Source organism: Agelaius phoeniceus, chromosome 6 (assembly GCF_051311805.1).
Source record: "Agelaius phoeniceus isolate bAgePho1 chromosome 6, bAgePho1.hap1, whole genome shotgun sequence".
Taxonomy (NCBI): Eukaryota; Metazoa; Chordata; class Aves; order Passeriformes; family Icteridae; genus Agelaius; species Agelaius phoeniceus.
Genome location: NC_135270.1, coordinates 48566161 through 48581469, shown reverse-complemented (window position 1 = coordinate 48581469; position 15309 = coordinate 48566161). Strand labels below are relative to the sequence as shown.

Sequence of the window (15309 nt, the reverse complement as noted above, 5' to 3'; positions counted from 1 at the left end):
GCAAACCGTACAGAATATATTGTATGAGACTTCAAATACACTTTATTTAAAGCATATCATGCTAAAAACACCAGTCTCTGTGAAATTTCTGTTGACAGCAGTTCTTTCTGTAAAGATGAAGGAGGCAGAACAGAAAACTGTTTCAAGAAAGTGACAAACTTTTACATCCTTTTTTGTATTTGGCATTCTGTATTCCCACTGTCAAACTTCAGCAGAACTTAATAGATTTTTTTAAAGTATAGAAAGGGCCACAAGCTCTGGTTTAATGTCTAATTTCATGTGGTTCTCCAAGCAAAATTCTTGTCGATGAATAATACTAAATTTTGCCCTTGTATGAGATTTTAGGTTAGTTTTGTGGTGCTCAAAAATACACTTTTACCTCTATTAGGCATACAAAAAGTTTTTTAAGGCCTTGAGGTATGATATAGGCTGTTTTTCATGCCTGGAAACTATAGTGAATCTCAGAAAATTCATTAAAAACTTCTTGGTATTATGTTCTGTACATTGTTATATTTAGCAATCTCCAAAAGAGACTTTTTCTCCTCCGTTGTCCTTGTTTCTCTTTCTGACTAAGTGCTTTGCTTCCTTTCTCTCTACCTTAGAAATTCCTTACACATGTGTTATGTAACGTGGATCTACAATTTCTTTGTGTACTGTATAAACTTATTAATAGTTTTGGGTCATCATGCTGCTGTGAAAATTGACCCCAAAGTGTCTCTCTTGCTACACTTTACTAATTTCTTGGTGCAAATTAGGCTACCTCATCCTGTACAGGCTAAGCTCAATTTGAATAGCATTTACAGACACTGGATAGAGATGGCTGTTCATACATGCTTTGATACTTTTAAAAGTATTATTAGCATTTCTGTACAAGCAGAGATAAATGTTTGTTTTAAGTATCAGTACAGTCATTGGAGCACATTCTGCTGATATCTTGGATGCTCTGTTTTCATTCCTAGCAACTTCTATTGACACCAAAGGGAAGCTGCATTCATTTAGGCAAAGATTTCAAGTATTTTATGGATAATATCTACTTGATAACTTGTGTGCTTGTAAGCTTTTTTTGCTGTAGAAGAAGTCATGCCAAGCTTAACATACATCTTACTAGAAATCTTGTGTATGGTAAAAAACAAGACAAGCATTCTCATTCCTGTACAGTGATTCATGTGTTAGAGTGGACTATGTATCTGTCTGTCTACTCTATGTGCTTTATGGTGACTGCTACTTGGAATTTATTTGCCTGTTGCCTAGGGATATACTTTCTGGATGACTACAAAGTTCAGATTTGTTTGTATGAGTTTGTAATGAAGCAGTTATATAGTCCAGGAAAGTAAGAGGAGCCTCCTATGAACTCCTGAAGCATGCTGGGTTTAAATCAGGGGAATTATTAGGATAAGGAGAATCTTTATTTCTTTACAGTTAGCCAGGGCAGCCACTTCTTGTGCAAAGCACTGCCATCCTAAAGAGGCATGGACAGACATTTCAAAATCTGTTCAAAGCATTGTCTGAGAGACAGGCTCTAAGTGCTAGACTGCTTTCTTGAGTGTGGCTCCAGGTTTTAGGTTAGATTGTCTGAGCTGAAATGAGACACTAGCCAGGGTGAGTGGACCAGAAGAGAAGGTGTAGCTTTGGGGTGTTGGCAGTCATGGCTTCAGCTTTCTGCTCCACAGATATTGGGTGGGAACCTTAAATACTTTCCTCGTGTTTGTATCTGTCTTGAAACTTTCTGTATAACTAACAGGAGAGCTGTTCTGTGTGAACACAGTGTCTTGGGACTTTTGCATAATCTTTTTATCCACAAGGGAATCTTCCTCTTGCCAAAGGTGTTTGAGTTCATCTGCATGTTTGGTCCTCACTGTGACAGACTGGATATGTCCTACTTGAGCTGTATTCTTTGTAGAGATAAAGGTAGTGCCTGTGGTTGTATCTACCTTCACATTTATAGCCCAGACCAGTGATCCCAAATTGCTGAGTTGCACCCCAGTGCAGACCTTAATGCTTCTGCATCTCCTTGGGGGTTCTGAGCAGAGTGATGAGCAAAAAGGCAGTGTGTTTTCACAGGCCTCTTGCAGAGAGTCGGTGATTACTGAATAGTGTCTGAAGAGCTGTTGACCTGGAGGACAGAACACTTGGCCTGTCACCTGGGAAGCCTGGTTTCAAGCCTGTAGCTGATGTCTGTCAAGGCAGACTGAAGATGGGCCAAGCTCACTCTGATCCTCTGGCTGAACCTGCCACTGTGTATAGAGAGGGATGTGACTTTGCTCCCCAGTGCCAGGTTAGTCATTCTCCCTGCTATGTCTGAAGCACTATGGCAAAGGCATTCCTTTGGGATGAGGTGTGTCCTCAGTTCTGGTCTGTTTCCTGAGGTGGTTTTTGGTTTTTCCCAGCAGCTCTTTTCTATATAAACTGCTTTGTAAGCTGACATTGGAGCAAGACTTTTATGTTCTGTTCCATGCGTCAGTACAGTTTCAGTGGTGAGAAGAGAGTTTCTGTCTCAATCTTTCTGATATGAAGGCATTCCTGTTTGAGTTATGATACAGGGTTGAGCTCTTTTGTGTAGAACAGGGCACTTGGTACATGTTTCATATACTGTCAGGCAATTTATTACTATTGCCAAGTTGTCCTGTGCTTTTAGTAAAGCTGCTAGAACACCATGCTTTGTGTTGCACTTGGAATTGTGTGCATTCCAGCATACATGCTGCAGCTGCTGTTCCCTGAGTGTAGGGTCCTTGTGGGACTGCAGCATGCAAATGTCTGGTTGGTGCATCTCAAATGGACTTTCTTGTGAACCTTTATGTTCTGCTCCTCTAAGATGGCGCAGTCTGAGACTTTAGGTTGCTGTCTGTTGTCAAAACATAGAGTATCTATGCCCTGCTGAAAAGCAATGCAAGGTTTTTAGGCATTCCTCACAGAGAATTTAAGAGCCTTGATATAAGTGTGTAGTTGGGATGTTGTCATGTTTCTCTGCTGCTGCAGAAAGGAGCAGTTCCTCCTTTCTCTAGCTGCTTAGTCTCATCTTCTGTCTCAAGCTGGGTTTAATGGTTATGCAGTTGGCAAAGGCTCTCAATCCAATCAGTTCCATGCTCATCACGTTGACCTTGGTATGGCTGTCACTGTGCAGGTGCATGAACACTAATATGAGGTTAAGGAAATGGAGATGCCACATTCCATTATAGAGATGGGAGAGCTGTTGTGTGTCAGATGGTGGTAAGGACTCTTGGATGCCCATGTCATCAATTTGTAAAATATGCCTGCTGCTGGGTCTCTGTGGACATTGTGAATTAAAAGACTCCTGTTCATGCCATATGAGGAGTGGCATATATGTGTAAAAATGCACATATCTACTCAGAAAATGAGTTGTGTGTGTTTGGCACCAGTTAAGATTAGTGAGGTGCAGCCATTTACAAATGTTTCTTTGCTCTGTAAAAGCCTCCATTTCCTTGGTGGTTGTTCTGCTTGTCAGCTGTTACTATGGGCTCTTCTGGGAGCTCTGGAGATACGAGGCAGTAAGGTCACAGCAATATGAATAAGTTATAGTGATGTGAAGTGAAATACACTTCACCCAAGAGGAGACAATTTAAAGTCACCCAATTCTAAATGATAACCTACTTCTCAGTTATTTTGGACAAAAGCATTCATCAGTGAAGCTTGTAAGTTTGCATGGTAATGTGGTAGCTTTTCTGTCTATCTATATACATAAAAAGTCAGAATTTTCTTTTAATGGCATGTAGAAAACAAGTAGAAAAGGAGTTGAAGAGTTGCCTGAAGATGTAATTTGTGTCATAATAAATCCCACAATTAGACTGATAGAAGAACTGTGCTTGTACACTCTAATGATCAGATTATTTATGGTAGGATTTTACTCTGCTGTGGATTTTGTTGCTGTTGGTTTTTTTTGTCATAAAACAGGGTAAGCATCTTGGAGGAAGAAGTTCCTCAGGAAATGATAGACATGCGGAGAAACTCTGCCCACAGAAGGCAGTGGAAGCAGGTTGATTGAGTTATGCCTTCTAGTAAAGGCTGGTTGTCTTGGTTTTTAGTGAGCAAGCCAAATTGTCATTTTCCCTCCTTGTGAGATCATCTGTGACAAACTGATAGCATCCCCTGACACAGGAAACTGAGTTGTTTGGGTCCAGTTTGGATTTCCAGGTACTGTACACTGGTGAAGACTCTTGAAACTTGAGGCTATGTTCTTGAACTGTGGCTGCATCAGTTCAGCAGGCCTAGGATTTAGCACAGAATTTTGGGTATGTAGCTCCAACAGAGCATCTGTCACTGTGCTGAAGACAATTTGCTTATGAGAGGTCACTGTGGTGTGTTGCTTTGTTGGGCTTTTTTCATTGAGTTATGATGAAGCTATTTTGAGGCTGATACTAGGTCAATCTGCTGAACATAGCAACCAATGATTTTTTTTCCTAATTTAAATTTCTGTGTGGCTTGAACTTGTTTCGTTCCTTTCTGCTTTTCTTTAGGCTAAATTGATTCTTCAGCTTCTGTCCATTTAATTTTTGTGATATAGTTAAGTCTTATTTTAGCACATGAGAAATCACACTATCTAGTAATGTACCATAAAATGGTAAGCACTGTTGTCAGTGCTGTAGATCTGTATGGGTCTCTTTTTCTCTTCTAAACTTGATTTGTGGTCCCTCGTGTGCCATGGCCTGTGCACAAGAACCTAAACATGAATTTTAAGACAGATTTAAGAATAATGCTGGTTTGAGGGTATTAAATTAATCTGTTTCTTTATATAGCAGGCAGGAAGTATATTACATATTTTTTCCAGGAAGAACTCAGGGGATTTTCTTTAACCCCAATTCCCCACAAAAAAAACCTAAATACTACTTTTGTTGAATCTCTGGCTTGTGCCAGTTAGCTTTTACAACCTTAAAATCCATAAAAGTAAAACGTATATGTGTTGATCAATAGCTCCCATTGTTGGTTGTGTTAGTCTGAAATTCTATATCATGAGAAGTAACTGGGGGCTAGATGGCTGGGTAAGTTTCTTTGACATCAATTCTTAACAAAGACAACTGGGCTAATGGTAGAAATTATACTAAGCCATGAGAAAGTGTTGAACGTGGTAGCAAAGAAGGGTGTATTTCTTGGAGGAGAAGCTTACTCCATTTCTGGTTCCTGCTCCTTCTTCCTGTAATGCATAGAGACTTCACATTCCAGAAGAGCTGGATATGTGTGCATTTTCTTAATCTCTGAGAGCACCTACTGACAGGCATTCTTCTCACACAAAGCTTACGGTGTTATGCTTGCAGAACCATTTCATGGGAGCACAGCACAGCTGCTGGACAACACAAGTGGCTCTAACAATCACCCTTTCATAGCAGCTCAGTTTTGTGGTCTAGCAATCATTTACCTCTGGTTCAGGAAGTTTGTGTATTCCTTATGGCACATCCCTTCACCACAACCTGTTGGAACTGATATGCAGCAAGGAACAATAATAAGCCTGGTCAGGTGGCAGCTTTCCTGAGAAAGATCTGCATTCTTTTGCAGATCACAGGCTGAATACAAATTGACAGTGTTGCCAAAAAAAAGCCCTAAAAACCCAAGCAAATGTCATCTTGGGGTGCATAAGTTGGAGCAGAGCCTGCAAGGCATATGAAGTAATGTGTCCATTCTGCACAGCACTGATAACGCTGCTTCTGCAGCAGCCTCACCTACTGCCATTGGTCTAGGGCATGGCATTTCAGAGAAAAGGGCAATCAGCTGGGAAATGCCCTAAAGTGAGAGGAATCCTAATGCCCTAAAGTGAGAAGAATCGGAGGGTTTGTAAATACAGTGTATTGTACTGTGCTGTTCAGCATAAAGAAGAGGCTGGAGATCATCTTGACCATAAAAAGCTGTTGTAGGAAAGAAAAAAACCAACACATGATCCCCCCCTCTTCTGCCGAGCATATTCCCCAGTTCTGTTGTAGGCAGAAGAAAAAGTAGTGGCCCTCCACTCTGGCCAGGAGGGATGGTAGGTAAGTGAAAAAGATAAAGTATAATTGTGCAGGTAGGCAGTGGAATTTTTTTCTTGAGACCTCTACAACTGCCTTGGACAAATATGCTGGGAATGATAGAGGTGCTGTTTCAGAGAAGAGATGTTGACCTCTCCTGAGGTCAGTGCTGTCCTGGTTTGGTTCAATCTCTAATAGTGCAGAAGGTACCTTAGAAACCATTCTGAGTGTGCATTAAGTAGCTTGAAGTCCCTTTATTATTTTGGAAGTCATGACTTGGGAAGTCTAATCTAAATGTGTGCAGATCTCTTGAATATAGAGGCTTAGTGTGAATAGGGTGTCAGAGATGACAGAAAGTGTTTCCTGTGCCTTAAGGTGCTGCACCTGGGAGTTGATAGCATATCTCCTGATACTGACCAGATAAAGTGCTATTCATCTCAACAGCTGACACGTTTTGGTGAGATGACTTTTCTTGTTCCAAAGAAAGGAGGAAGAAGTGCATGTGAAACACACTGAAATAAGTGTGATAATAGATAAAATACGCACCTGGGCTGGTCACATCTGTGGCACAGTGTTGTAGAACAAACCCTCTCTTGTTCGATTATCTTCCGTTTTCTCTTTTTTGGGTTCAGTGTTCAATCCTTGAAACAATGGCTTGTTTTGTACTGATGGAATTTAGCTCTGCTCAGAAGGAGTTATGTGCTTTATATGATCCAGGCAAAAGCTGCTGATACTTCCATACTGTCCAAATACTACAGAAATGCTAGTTAGTGTTCTGTCTGTCTGCAGCAAGAAATCCTGTTTGGAGGACAACCATTGCTCTTTAGGAATGGCTTTCAAAATTACTGAGTTTCACTGAAGGAGGTGTTCTTTATTTCCAAGCAGAATGTTTTACTTGTAGTTCCTTCCTCCCAGCTTCAGTGCTTGGGCTAATTTGACTGGGGTGTGATTGCCACTCATGTAAAATAATTCCTGTGAATTGGGAACCAAAGCACAAGTCTGCTCTTTCCCCCAGTCGGAGTACGACCTACGCAGGCAGCAGGGTGTAGACACATTGAGAGGTTGCTCTGATCTGTAGAGTGGAGAAAATCATGTTTCCAGATCTAATGGCACTTTTAGGAAAGTAATTGGCAGAGTCAGGCACAAGACTTGGAAGCAGGTTCGGTTCACATCGAGCTGTTTAATCTGCTCCCCTCTGATGCCAGTTAGTGAAGATTTGTAATATGTCTTGTCTTATATTGGTGAGTCAATTTTCCTTGCTTGGAAAAATTTGAAGTTGGTCCTTCCTCCTCAGAAATAGGCTTATTTTTGCTCTTCATCATATCCCTCACAGACTTTTCTTCCTTGTTGTCAAAAAGGCATCTTTGGTTGTTTCCCTCTGTTACACACTGGCTCTGTCCAGGGTGGGTCCTGAGGCACTGGGTCCTGAGGCACTGCCTCCTGAAACTGAATTCTCCATAATGCCACTGGCAAAGGAGGAAAAAAAAATTAAGTGAATGAGGCATGTCTGTAGCAAAATACAGAATACTAAATCTTGAACTGTGAAGTCATAATGCTCCTGCCTGTTGTTCTGAAGCCCCATGGTTGTCTCATCAGACTACACCACAAACATTCATGGGTACTGAGTGTCCCTCCTCAGAGAGCAGTAATGAGCTAAAAATCAGTGTTTCAAGAGACCTGGTTTGAGTTGAATGTTTTGGCCATAATCAACATAGATGTCCTTTTTTGAAATCTATGTGTTTTAACATGCTGGTGATTCTTTGTACTTTCTGTAATTTTCTCCCTGGTGTTAGGTATGGATAAATACATGTAATACTGCAATGTGCTTTGTTACAACAGGAAGAAATAGTTCAGAGGATTCTCTGAAAACTGGGCCCTTTGCACTGTGTGTTGTAGGGCTTGGTAATGACTCTTGCTGCCTAACTTTGATAAAGTTATCTTCATGTTGGGGTTGGGGTAACTGGGTAATAGCTGATAGAACAAGTGATGTCTGGGATGATTAATGGTGCTGGAAGAAAATGATACCATAAAGGTTCACTTACAAAATGCCACACCTAACCTGTTGGCAGCCATAGTGCTGCAGTCCTTTCTCCCTGCCATTCTGAAATGACTTTTGTCATTTGGTTAAAAAAATTGGTGGGATGACTAGGCTTATTCCTTATCTTGTCACCCTGCTTTCCCTACAAGGATGATAACTGTCATCATTTGTACCTGTGGGCTGGGAAATGCTGCCTGCTTCAGCAGTGTGGTATGTTTTAGTGAGTCCAGCAGTGACCACTTAAACCCAATAGGGTATGAATGTTTCAAGGAGAAACTTGGTTATTTCCTTGTAGTTAAAATACAGTCCACAGAGATGAACTTAATACAGAACCCTGTTGTTCTTTAGCTCTGCGTGCCGTGCAGCTGCATGTAGATGCCGCTGTGTTCAGGAACATGCTGTTCCTTTGATTACAGAATCTCATCTCAGTTTTGGGAATTTACAGGCTGAGGATCCAGCCCCCTGTGCCTGCTGCCCCTGGAGTGTGGTACCAGTGCAGATGGAATGGGCTCTCCTTGCTGCAGTTTGAAGGATGAGAGGGTGGCAGTGGTAATGGTGAGGGTACTTCCACCCAAGTTCATTGATATGTTTTGCTTTGTAGCAGAGGCTGTAATTGCTTGGAGCTGTTTGGGGTGACAGGCCAGCTGAAGAGTGTGAGGACAGCCAGACAGACCTGGACTCAGCCAGCCAGGACCTGAAGGGATAGTTACAGCAGATGCTTAGGGAAAGTGTGAGGCACAGAGCAAATGTGTTCACCTTCCCCTTGGCAGACCCTCTTCTGTCAGTCACTTTTAGAGACTTTGGTGGCAGGAGTTGTGTCCATGGTACCACATTTAGCTGCCACAGATGGATCTGCTCCATGTGTACCTCTTAATGCATTTTTGAACTCACTTTCATTTCTGCCATCACAGGAACATAGAGAGGCTATTGGCATTTGTTGGCAGCTCTCTAGGTTGGCTGTGAGTAGAAAGATAAACAAATACAAAGTTGAATTTGCTGTGATGTTGGTTTTTTGGTTTTTTTTTTTTTTGGGTTTTGGTTTTGTGTGTTTGTTTTTAAGCCTGTAAAAGAGTAGGTATTACTTATTTTTAAGTGCGTGTGTTGGTATTCACTTTACAAAAACAACCTGGCTCTTGACTAATTAAAAAAAAATTCAGTCAAGTTGTCTTGCAAAGTTCAGATGTCAAAAGTTCTTCCCCAAAAAGAAAACTTTCCTGCTAAAAATAAAAAAGCTTCTAGAAGAGGGAGGAGGAACTAAGATTTGGTTCAGTTTAGAATCCATCTTCTAACTTAATCTAGTGCATAGTAATCTGTGACTTGAAACCAACAGTGGAGGGGTTTGTGGAACCCAAAAGCCCCTTGTAACTGAAGATAGAAGAGTGTCCAGATCCTTGTTTGCTGCCTGATGAGGTTAAATGCTAACATAGCAGAGGGGCACTCAGAAAGTGAAGCACTGTATTAGTACTGCAATAGTAACAGAAGCCCTGTCTTTTGTAGCATTTATGCCAAATGTGAAATTCATTTTTTAACAAAATCTGCACCTGACTTTGATCTTATATTGAGAGCATCAAGCTTTCTGGTCTTCCTGTTGATTTTTTCAGCTAAAATTGCCTTTCTCTGGTCTCAAGTATGACTTTAGGAGTTGCTTCAACTCTGCATTCTTTCACCCTGTTACCTAAAATGGAATTTTCTTTGCCAGACAGTCTTTAAGCACAGATGTGCATGCCCTCAGCCCAGCCTCATGGTTTTAGAGTTACTGTGCTGTCTGGAACAGGTATATGCTGATAATGTGTTGAGTCATGGTGTTTCCAGCATGTGTAGCTTTAACATAAGTGTCCTCTGAGATAGGCTGGGTAAACTGTGTTATCAGAGGCTCTGTACAAGGCACCCTGGCATGACAGAGCTGTGTGTGAAGCTCAGCATTCAGATACACTTGCTAGTTGGAAGGGTGGGAAGAGAAGGATAGAGGGAGCTTGTTCTGAGGTTGCCTGTGGTGCTGCTCTTGTTTTGCTGACAAAGAGGGAGCTTAATTCACTGGAGCTGTCAATCTGGTAGTTTTCAAGCCTTGAAAGAAAACTCCTGTAAAATTGTGTGTAAGAGGGAGGAAAGGGAAAAAGAAATAAGCAAGACTACTATTTTGATGAAAGATTAATGATATAAAAATCCCCCCACCATTGTAGTTGCTGACCTCTGCACTGTATCTAGTAGAAAAGGGGAAAGCATAAGAGTAAAAGGGAAGCATTATTGCTGGCACATTGGGTTGGAGCACTGTGTGCTGGGGAAAAAGTACATGATGATAGAATTGAACAGCACCCTTTGTTCCTTGGTAGAAGTTTTATTTTTCAGAACCTTATAAAGCTTGTTTAATCTGTGGAGAAAAATGTGGAGAAAAATAGTTTGTGCTACACCTTTAGTTGTTGCTGGTTGTGTGAACTGCAAGTGGGAACTGGGGCTATAGGAGGAGAAAAGATCTGTTTGCAAGTGAACAAGCACTGGATGGGGTTATATTTTTTGACTTTGTGGCTTCATGTTTTGGTGTAACCTTTCCTTCTGCCTCAAGAAATAGGTCAAAGTCCAGGGACTTTGTCCAGCTTGAAGTGAATTTTGAAAAGAGTAGGTCTTTTTTTGACGTTTTTCCTGAACCAAAATTTTAACGCACTTTAAATACAAAGTATCAGCTTGCTATTAGATAGGGGATTGCAACTCCATTTTGTTTTGCTTTCTCTTTCCAATGCTATTTTAGGCCCTCAGTTTGCAGCATCTGGGAGGATGTGTGCTTCAAATTTTGGTTTCTGGTTTTTTGGTTTTTTTTTTTCTATGATTCAGTAGACTGAAAAATCTTTGGTCACAGGCATCCACCAGTCTAAATTACTTTTCTTTGGGGCTAGCTTAGTTTCAAGAACTCTCCAGCTAGTTTCATTTCTGATTCCTTTTTTAGTGCAATGTGACCAGCTTTACTCTTTATGTATGCTATAGGGCATTGATCTTCATCATTTTTGTTGCTTACTAGTGATGGATTGCCCATTTTCAGCTGGTATTGCACCTCAGGGTAGAGCATTCTTGTGGATCAGAACTTGCTTTTTCAGTAAAAATAGTGGATCTTGGTATTATCTGGTCTAAATGTAATTTAAAGGCTCTCTTAGATATCCTCAGGTATTTGACAGGTTGTCATTGCTTCTGAGTATTGTAATCAAACCACATGGATCTTTAGTGTATAGCTCATGTCTCCCTGAGAAGGCTCTGGAGAGTAGAGAAGACTTTGCTTGATTGTTGCTGGTCAGCTGCTGTGTTTTAATTGTGAATAATTTTCTAAGAGACTGGTGGGATGTAAATGCTCATTTGAGTCAAATAGGAGTGGAGCCCACAATGTGAGGAGTGAGAAGTGGTTGAATGAGCAAGGCATAGGGTTATTGGGGAGTTCTGTCTTTTTCTCCATGTAAAATAAGCTCAAGTGCATAGCAGAGAATTAGCATTACAGCAGACTGTCACTTCCAGGTGTGCTGTGCTGACCACCACCTCTTGTATTAAAAGTCTTTCCTCATTTTTGTGCTACTGTGTTCAGTGGTTTCCTGATCAGTGAAGGCCTGCATCTTGGCTCACAATAGCTATTGTTTGGGTGGGGGTTGGCACAATATTTTTGTGCTGTGATTTGATCCCTAGTTTGTCTTGAATAATCTATTAAAATGTAATGCTTAATCCCTTTCCTTTTTGGCAGGTTTTCCTTTAGTATTTTTGCTGTAGTAATGAAACAGTGTAGCTTTGCTTGCAAGAGAATCACTGAAGAAAAACAGTATTTTGGGATGTTTCTTTTGTGTCTTTGGCTTAGAACAGAAAGAACAGCCAGAGGCAAAGCAGGTTAGACTTTCAGTCTGACGTGCTGTGTCTGTTCATATGTTAACAAATAACTTCCCTGATTTTCCCTGGTTCCTAGTTTCTCCTGTAAAAAAGTTCTGTAGAAACAGATATTGGGAAGTTTCTTCAAAAAGGAAACGTTTCTGAAATCACACCACATGGTTAGAACATTCAGTACTGCTAATGTGTGTTTTTAAAGTCACTTTGGTAGCACCAGACTGTGGAAAAGCATGTTTCTTCCCTGCCCCCTACCCCAAATTACTTACTGCAATTAGGAGGCCTTAATTAAAATGCTGGGTTCGTAGCTTGGGCAAGACTTTGGAAACAAAGTAATTTATTCTAAGACAGCTCTACCAAAGATTTCTTCTGGTGCAAAGCTGTTTCCTGATGTGTAAGATCAAGATCTCTAAATCTTGCTCCTTAGCTGAATTAGATGGTGTACAAGTTCTTTGTGCAAGTGCTTATTCCTGAAACAGTAATCCTTGCATATGAATTAGGCTGAGATTCAGAAAAGCTCCTACTTTTTAAGGTGTTGTTGGTGGGAACTGATCATGTTTGCAGATCTTGGCCTAATCCAGCTCCATCTGAAGCTGTGAGGAATCTCTGTAGTTGGATTCCTTGGGAACTGGATATTCTGAACTGGTGTTCAGATTTTTTTTTTTAATGGAAATCCTGAGAGACTTGGAATGGAAATTGAATTTGTTCACATTGGCACAAATTTGATGGCAAACCTGGATCACCACATGGATTTCTTTCACTGTCTTACTCTTGCCTTCTTGTACCATAGCTACTGACAGCAGGCACTTAGAAGATGTCATAGCTTGATAACAATTCATGGCCAAGAATCAAAAAGGTGGTAGGCAGTAATCAAAACATGCAACCATGGTGCCATTGAAAGTACACTAAACACCTGCTTGGCCCAGGAAAGTATCCAGTAGTGTAATTTGAAATTTGTTTTTGTAGGATCAAGTGTAGTATTTGAGTTTCCTGTTACTTGTTAGTGCTGTTGTCACCTTTTCTTACGTTGACTGATATGTGGGTGTGAAAGCTCCCTGGCAGAATAGACTTTTTAGCACACTTGCTTCTGGTGGTGAAACCTAAAACACAAAATGTTTGTTTCTGAAAATGTGCATGGTCCATGTGAAACCTCCCAGTACCCTCTACCTTTAACCAGAAGTAGATTGCCAGTTGTTCAGGGCTGATTAGGCAGAATGGAGCAGCCTAGAAGTGCTGTTAATATTATAGTAAAAGGCTTGTGCTGGAGAATGTTTCTGGTTTTATATTTTTTGGTCTTTGAAACAGTAATGTCTGTGTGGGGCTGTTTTCAGCAGCTGCCTTGGCTTTGAGAGGATAATTGTTGGAGCCTTCCATAAGAGCAGGGATGAAGGTTCTCTTTCATTCAAACTTGACCTCCTTTTAATAAAATAAAAGCTATTAAAAGGTTAACTTTTTCTCATTCTTTGTACATCTTTGAAAGTGAAATTTTTTTCCTTGGCTTTTTTCTTCCTGTCCAACACTTCAGGAAATTAAATGATTTATTTTAAATGGCTGTTGTTGGTGTTGGATGGCTACAAGAACTCAGAAGTATTTCTGCAAGGCCAATCCCCAAAAAACCTGAGTGATGGCTTTTTCCTGCTGTACTGGAAATGTGTAGTTTGACTATGAGTTGTTTTTGAAGCGTGCTGCCCGGATAGTTCTGAAATACGAGCAGAGTGCCAGGTGTATGCAGATGAGCTGGGAACAATTGAAACGTGTTCAAATCTTGATGTCTTCCATGTATTCCCTAGGATGGGGGTTGTGCAGGGAGTTTCCAGATGCAAGAGACTGAAGACCCTTGAATCAGACACAGGCCTGGCAGCCAGGACAGGGTTGGCTTTTGGCTCAGTATAGGCTTCACTGTAACTTAAGTAAATTAGTGAATTTTCTAATATACTTTTTCTGCCTGTCTGAAATAGTACAAACCAGTTTGAATGCTGTCCAGTGGCTGAACATTGCATGTGCATTGCTCATAGATCACTGGATCTCAAAGAAGAGCCAATGTGTGTATTACTTTCTCATTGTTTTTCAGCAGCTCTTGATTCACATTTAGCTGTTCAAACACATGGTTCAAAACTAAAAATTAACGTTGTTAAAATTTGTCTCCTTCTCATTGATTTCTGTGAAGAAATATCATTGGACCTTGCTGAGATCACCAAGATGTTTTAACAATTTTAATTCATTCAGCTGCTGTTCTCTTTCAGACCTGTTTAGCTTATGAATATTTTCAGTTCATATGCAGAGTAAGTAACTCGGTTTTTGCCATTTCATGCCAAGATTTCATCTTCTTGCATTGACTTTCCTAACTTGGTACCTCTAAGCTGTGGTGAAAATAAAACTATGGTTTGAAAAGCAAAGAGGAGAGGAGGAGTCGGGAGGCAATGTACCAATCCAGTGCAGAAGAGACAGTGATGGTGATAAGGATTGTTTCCTTGCTTACATTTTGCTATACTTCTTTTGTGGTTGCCTGAGTTCCAAGGAGGCCCTTGCAATTCTGTGGAGCAAGTAGTTTTCATTTTCCAAGTGCACATGAAACCTGCACAGCAAAATGAAAACTCTGGAAGCTGCAAATAAATTTGAGCTTGAACATAAACCTGCTGAGGCTAATGGGAAGCTTTACCTAACACAGGAAATTTGGGAAAAAATCCTCCAAAGCAGGAGTCACTTATTCTTCTTACAGCAGCTTATCTATGGAGGTGCTAAAAAACTTACCTAGCTTTGAAGTAAAAAAAAAAAAAAGGAGAAATAATGAGTTATCAGAAATTACTCATTTTCTTTCTGTATGTTGTTTACTGGGACCAGCTCTTCAGGAAGTCTGCACTCCTCTTTGTTTATTCTACATGGTTTTACTTGTATTAAACATCTGAAAGGCTCAAATGATTGGTTGCTTGAGGGTTGTATCAGCCATGGTAACAGCTTGGTTTTGTCATGCTTATTTAAAAATGAAAAGATAGGTATGGCCTGCAGCTTTTTTTTCTAGAAGAAGCTGCTGTTCACCATTGTACCAAGAAACTATTTTTTCCCTTCTAAATGAGGCCTGGATCTCCTAGGAGATTTGAAGACTGCATAGTTATTTTCTGAAATATAGGATCATTTGATGCATCTTCTGAAATGATGTTTGAGAAATAGCACCATAGCTCTTTCCAGTGGCCAGCAAGCAGCACACTGCAATGTTTCAGTCTTCCTTTAGAGGTGAGGATGTAGCTGTGTGAACCTCTGGCCTCAGATCCCATCCTAACAGAGCAGTTTAATCTAAACACTCCCAAGTGGAAAAAAAGGGGGCAGTTAATTTGCTTTAGAAGAAGGTCAGTATTTTAAGGTGAGCTCTTGTATGGTTGGTTGTGTCAGTCACAGCACTGAAAACAGTATGTCTGCAGAACACAGTGTGTTCAGGTAATCTCTAGGTATGTGGAGGTTTCAAGGAGTGCTCCC

General features: G+C 40.6%; 1 protein-coding gene across 5 annotated transcripts in view; it reads left to right on the top strand.

Moving 5' to 3' along the window:
- ITPK1 (inositol-tetrakisphosphate 1-kinase) overlaps positions 1 to 15309 on the top strand; it is a 140727-nt gene that overhangs the window by 1804 nt on the left and 123614 nt on the right. The window lies entirely within an intron of this gene.